The sequence below is a fragment of the Glycine max genome, chromosome 9 (assembly GCF_000004515.6).
Source record: "Glycine max cultivar Williams 82 chromosome 9, Glycine_max_v4.0, whole genome shotgun sequence".
In the NCBI taxonomy this organism is placed as follows: domain Eukaryota; kingdom Viridiplantae; phylum Streptophyta; class Magnoliopsida; order Fabales; family Fabaceae; genus Glycine; species Glycine max.
In genome coordinates this window covers 34593958-34600844 of record NC_038245.2, presented here as the reverse complement: position 1 = coordinate 34600844, position 6887 = coordinate 34593958, and the positions used below count along the sequence as shown (strand labels likewise).

At 30.5% G+C, this 6887-nt stretch overlaps 1 long non-coding RNA gene across 9 annotated transcripts; it reads right to left on the bottom strand.

The window, feature by feature from the left end:
- Window positions 1-2072: 2072 nt before the first annotated feature.
- LOC102668621 (uncharacterized) lies at window positions 2073-6180 on the bottom strand. Of its 9 annotated transcripts, none has more exons than XR_005886537.1 (5): window positions 5814-6180; window positions 5528-5645; window positions 5273-5347; window positions 4638-4755; window positions 2073-4458 (listed from the first exon to the last, which is right to left on the bottom strand). It is a non-coding gene; the product is annotated as an uncharacterized lncRNA (long non-coding RNA). The 9 variants fall into 9 exon arrangements; XR_005886539.1 differs by having other exon boundaries at window positions 5273-5344; XR_001382731.3 differs by having other exon boundaries at window positions 2073-4461; window positions 5528-5582.
- Window positions 6181-6887: the final 707 nt, after the last annotated feature.

Sequence of the window (6887 nt, the reverse complement as noted above, 5' to 3'; positions counted from 1 at the left end):
CCTCAAACGGACATTCCTATCAAAAGTTATACCCGTTTCAAGTTAAAAAAAAGTTCCGTAAAAAAAGCATTTCGCAATTACGAATTACGGAACCCGCCACGTGGACCGTGTCTCGCCATCTCCGCTAGCGAGTTTCCCCAGCTGCTGCCACGTGTCCAACTCGCCAACTCCACTGGCGAAATCCCTCCAAAAACTGACCTCTTTCAAAAAAAGTTTCGAAACAAACCCTTTTTGAGAATAAGTTTCTAAAAGGAACCCGCGGTCAATTTGCCTTGCAAATGAATCCGCAACATCATTAATTAGATGGTCGCTCTAACAATTTGAAAGGAAGGATGTTGTGCATCATAATTATCAACAACTAGTCATTGTCCATACTCTGTTACTCTGCTTCGCTTTACTATTTTTTTATTTAGTATAAAAAATCATTTTTATTTTTTTTCAAAACAATTTTTTTCGAATAAAAGTGCATACGTTGGTACGGTCCGACATATCTTTTCTACTATTCTCTTTCAAAATTCTCATTTTATCCATGTTTAAGTAATTTGTCAACAATATAAGATAGTTGAAGACATATAACTGGACCAATAATTTATTTAGTAAAAAATAAATGAAAATGACTTATAAACTTTGATAATTTTATCCTCTCCAACTATAATTTAATAAATGAATAAGATGTGTGCAAATTATACTGTTATTTAATTACAAAATTATCATATGATAAATTTATTATTTTTTATAATAATTGTTTGATAAGTTATACTAAAAAAAAATATGATTGATTAATGATACAAATTTTTTTACAAAAATCAAACTTTTGAATTAACTCTCATAAAATTTCTTATACTACTAATTATATTTCATCTCCGGGGTTTGCATAAGGAGGCTAACTCGTGGTATTAGAAAGTCTCATAGTATTAAAAGGTCTTAGCAAATTATATTCTTTTATATATTTATATACTCTTTTTAAAATGAATGAAAATGACTTATAAAATTTGTTAATTTAACCATCTCCCACTATAATTTAATAAATGAATAATAAGTGCACAAATTATATTATTATTTAATCACAAAATTATCATATATAATAAATTTATTATTTTTTATAATAATTATTTTATAAGTTATATTGGAAAAAATTTATGATCGATTAACTTTTATATAAAAAATTTATACTACTAAAACTGTTATATCTATTATTATATTTAAGAAGATCATCCCGTGATATTAATAGGTCTTTTGGTACTAGAAGATCTCAACAAACTATTTACATAACATATGATAAATATGTTTTGGATAACAGTAAATAAGTTATAATTTTAAATATCAGTGACAATGATATCATATGAAGATATTACATTGAGAATTACTTCCTGAATAAGCATGAAAATAGCACCACGCATAGATGAGGTTAATTAGCCGTATATTACATGACAGGACAAAAAGTATAGATGCACAAAGCTTTTTTTTGTCTTTCAAGTATTGTTATTTTGCTAGTGCTTTTTTTCATAACTATATACATGTCACAAGGAAACATATTTATGTCTACTCCTTCATCCTACCAAAAGGAATACATGATAATTAAACATTTTCATCCTTCTGTACATTCATGGGCCACTACATTGTTCAATATCGAGAGATTTGAGAAAGAAGAGGAATAACTAAATCAAAAATGAGATGAAAGAGTTAAAAAGGACAGTTTTTTTCGAAATGTCTAAGGAAAGAATGAGATGAAACTCCAGAAAAATGCTCAAACATAAAATTTGAAACTCATAAAAAGAGAGGGAGAAGAGTGTATGAAAAGCAAGGGACAAGAGTAAGGGAAATATTGGGGTATGTATAGGAATTTGACATATTTTAAATCAAAAGTAATGTATTTTGCTTTAAAATACTTGCATTTCTATCCATTTCCAATCAACTTGTTGGTTACTCATGTGTTTAAAGATAGGAATGAAGAGAAGTAACCTCTCAAAGTAAATAATTCTATAAGATTATATGTAATTTGTAGTATAATCAGATCTTAGTGTTCATTTCATAAAGTTAAAATAAGAATCACATTTCAGATCATGCTTCTATTGAGAAAACAACCAAAATATTTCAATTCTGAGCATAAAGTTCAAATGACATGTTCATGTTTAATTGTTCCCTAATAAATCCCCTAGCTAGTAGCAAATAACTCTAAAAATTAAAATTACATAGTAGTTAGTAAGTTAGAATCAACTTAGCAAAGGTTGTTTACCACAATATAAAGAAATATCATCCCCTCCAAGGATAAAGAAGGACAATTTATCAAAATAGTGTCCACAATATAATAAATATCACCAGGAATGAAAAAATTATTATTTAGAGGATGTAGATATACATCTAGTCCTATAAAGTAATACATCCTCTATACTACTACTCGCCTATCCTGTTCAAAATAAAATAAAAAACAATTTATATCCTAATCAAAATTCTGATTTTAAAAATCAAAATCCATCATTCCCTTAAGCAACATATGCTACATTATACAACCCACTCATTTTACCAACCAATAATATAATCTACTATTACTATAAGCGAAGAATAGGCTGTTGATTTTACAAAAGTGAGAATAAAAAATGTAGAATCTTGAGCAGCAAAAATTAAGTGAGAATCAATGGCTTCTGTGTCAAATACATTCCAATCATTTATATAAGAGCTACAGTAACTTCAATTTTGTGAATATTGAAGCGAGAATACTATCCTTGCCACCTTAATTCTCAATCTTGATGATAAATTATCCTTTTGGCTTATAAGTTCTTCATTGTTAGCGGTCAAGAATGGATCAAATGAGGGTTAAAGGGAGGGGGGGGGGGAGGGGAATAGAATACCAATAAGATAGAAAAAGAAAAGAACAAACTCACCAGCCAAGAGGAAAGAAAAAGATTGACTTACTTTGTTATGGAGACCAGTGATGCCTTAATAGAACTTGCAAGTTAGGATTAATAAAAAAATGAATCTTTAAACCACTTATATAGATAGGGAAACAAAAAGCATTTTAAACCGCTTATCCTCAAGAGAAAGAAGATTCACGTTCTTCTGAAATTTCAAAGTGCAAGGAAACATTCACAAATGGATAAAATAAATACATCAAAGATAAAACCGTCAAAGAGACAAAAAGGAATGAACTTACCATATCAAAATGCAAGGATAAAGAAGGACAATTTATCAAAATGGTGTCCACAATATAATGAATATCACCCGGAATGAAAAAATTATTATTTAGAGGATGTAGATATTCATCAACATTGGTACTATAAAGAAATACATCCTCTACACTACTACTCGCCTACCCTACCAGAATTTAAAAAAAAAACAATTTATATACTATCTACTATACTTTCCATTCCTTATATCCATACCCCGGGCATATATTAATCAAAATTCTGATTCTAAAAATCAAAATTCATCATTCCTTTAACCAATCCACTCAATTTACAAAAGTGAAGAATAGACTATTGATTTTACAAAAGTGAGAATAAAAAAATGCAGAATCTTGAGCAGAAAAATTGAGCAAGAATTAATTTTGTGAATATTAAGCCATAATCTTATCTTCTACTAGTGATGCAATTTGAATACAAAATAAAACTAATAGTGAAATAAAAAAACACAGCGAAAAAAAAATCAGCAAAAAGGTGATGCAATTTGAATACAAAATAAAACTAATAGTTAACATAAAAAAAGCACAGTGAAAAAAATAGCAAAAAGATGACCAAAACCGTGCAAAATACCTTCAAGAGGATATATTTTTCACACCCATTGGGTCCAATAAGCATCCAAAACTACCCGCAAGGAATGCAAATTGAACAATCCTTAAGAACCAGTACATCCTGTGTTTGTCTATTTCCACTGAAAAATCAAAACAATCAAAATCTAAAGCTTGAACGTAATCTGTTCGAGAAAATGTCCAACTATATTTTCCATTCCTTACATCCTTACCTCGGGCATATACTAATCAAAATTTTGATTCTAAAAATCAAAATCCATCATTCCCTTAACCAACCCACTCATTTTACAAAAGTGAAGAATAAGCTATTGATTTTACAAAAGTAAGAATAAAAAAATGCAAAATCTTGAGCAGCAAAAATTGAGTAAGAATCAATTTTGTGAATATTGAAGCCAGAATCCTATCCTTGTCAGAATCTGAAAACCTAACAATACCCAAAGTGAGAACAAAAGAATGCAAAATCTCAAAAAAAAAAAAAAATAGAACAATAAAAAAATAGAAGAAACTCTTCTTCTTGAAATTTCAAAGTGCAAGGAAACATCACAAATAAAACCATAAAAATGACAAAAGGGAATGAACTTACCATATCATATCGGGTTTACCATTAAAAAAAAAGACAATGAAATTCACTTCAGATTTACAATGAAATCTTCTTTGCTTCAAGCAATGTTGCCTCTTTTGAATGTGAGTCATTCCAAAAGCTTTCTTATCTTCTTCTAGTGATGCAATTTGAATACAAAACAAAACTAATAGTGAACATAAAAAAAAACACAACGAAAAAAAACAGCAAAAAGGTGATGCAATTTGAATACAAAATAAAGCTAACAATGAACATAAAAAAAACACAATGAAAAAAAAATAGCAAAAAGATGACCAAAATCATGCAAAATACCTTCAAGAGAGTAGATTTTCCACACCCATTGGGTCCAATAAGCATCCAAAACTACCCGCAAGGAATGCAAATCGAACAATCCTTAAGAACCGGTACATCATGTGTTTGTCTATTTCCACTGAAAAAATCAAAACAATAAAAATCTAAAGCTTGAACGAAAACTGTTCGAGAAAATGCCCAATTATACTTTCCATTCCTTACATCCTTACCCTGGGCATATACTAATCAACATTCTGATTCTAAAAATCAAAATTCATCATTCCCTTAACCAACCCACTCATTTTACAAAAGTGAAGAATAGGATATTGATTTTACAAGAGTGAGAATAAAGAATTGCAGAATCTTAAGCAGCAAAAATTGAGTAAGAATCAATTTTGTGAATATTGAAGCCAGAATCCTATCCTTGCCAGAATCTGAAAGCCTAACAATACCGTAAGTGAGTATAAAAGAATGCAAAATCTCAAAAAAATAAAAATAGAACACTAAAAAAACTAGAAGAAACTCTTCTAAAATTTCAGAGTGCAAGGAAACATCACAAATAAAACTGTAAAAATGACAAAAAGGAATGAAGTTGCCATATCAAATCGGGTTTACCATAAAAAAAAAAGAGACAATGAAATCCACTTCAGATTTACCATGAAATATTCTCTGCTTCAAGCAATGTTGCCTCTTTTGACTGTGAGTCATTCCAAAAGCTTTCTTATCTTCTTCTAGTGATGCAATTTAAATACAAAATAAAACTAATAGTGAACATAATAAAAAACACAGCGAACAAAAAACAACAAAAAGGTGATGCAATTTGAATACAAAATAAAATTGACCGTGAACATAAAAAAAAACACACATTGAAAAAAAAACAGCAAAAAGATGACCAAAATCGTGCAAAATACCTTCAAGAGGGTAGATTTTCCACACCCATTGGGTCCAATAAGCATCCAAAACTACCTACAAGGAATGCAAATTGAACAATCCTTAAGAATAGGTACATCTTGTGTTTGCCTATTTCCACTGAAAAAATCAAAACAATCAAAATCTAAAGCTTGAACGAAAACTGTTCGAGAAAATACCCAATTAAAAAGTGAAATGAAGGAAGAAAGAGAAAGATAAGGGGAAAAAATGGAAAAAGAGAGGAGAAGATTGAGAAAGAGAAAGAGAAAGATGAAAGAGTGGGACGACCTCGTTGGAACGTGATTGGCGAAGAAGAGAAGTGGTGGCTCTGGCGGTGCAGCGAGCAAGAGGTGAAACAGTGCCGTTTGGGGTGGGATTAGTAGAGAAATGAGGAAGTGTGTAGAGAGGGGTTCTAGAAGGGTCGAGGAGATGGATACGGTCCTAAGAGCAGCAACACCACTCTCAAATGCGGAAGCAAAATAAACAGGGGTTATGAAAATATCATAAACACCCCTGTTTTATACCAAATGTCAATTTTTTATGTTGTCCAATTTTATAAAATGAACCGCCTATTATTTGCTTATAATAAAAGTAGATTAAGTCCAATTAATGCATTTGTTGAATCTTTTTGAACTCATATGTGAAACAAGCCATGTTCCCATGCCATTAATTGCACCCCACAATAAGTCCAACATATTAATTGCATGAGGCATTGTAGCTATGCGCAGATAGTATGGGAAACTATAAGTCACATTACTTGTAAGAGCCAATATATATTCGATGCAATCACAAATTATAAAAGCATAATTTGTGTTTCTAATCCTTTTGCAAGGCAGCCCCCTAATTGTTTCACTTTTCCTTTTCCTTTCAATTAATCTCAAGGGTCAACTAAGGAAATAACATCTAAAATTAATTTTTAGAGGAAGAGTTTTGTCACTCATAATGATCTTACCCGATTTAAAATAGAATTACTTCGGATGAAGGATATATGCGATCCAGACGGAAAAAAACACTATGTATGTTTAAGATTCTAAATGGACCCAATGACAATGATTAGACAATTGTCAGCCCTCTCTAATTGTTTTACTTTTCCTCTCAATTAATCTCAGGTGCCAACTAAAGAAACAATATTTAAAGTAAGAGTTTTGTCATTGATAACGATCCTATCCGATTTACAGAGAATTATTGGTGAAGGATACATGTGATCTAGACAAAAGAAAAAAGACACAATATATATGTTCAAGGTTCTAAATGGACCCAATGACAATGATGAGGCAATTGTTACAATCACTTCCCCTAATTGCTCGCTAATTGAACTCCCTTTTTCTTTTCTTTTTTTCAAACTATCCTTTTTGGCTAAAG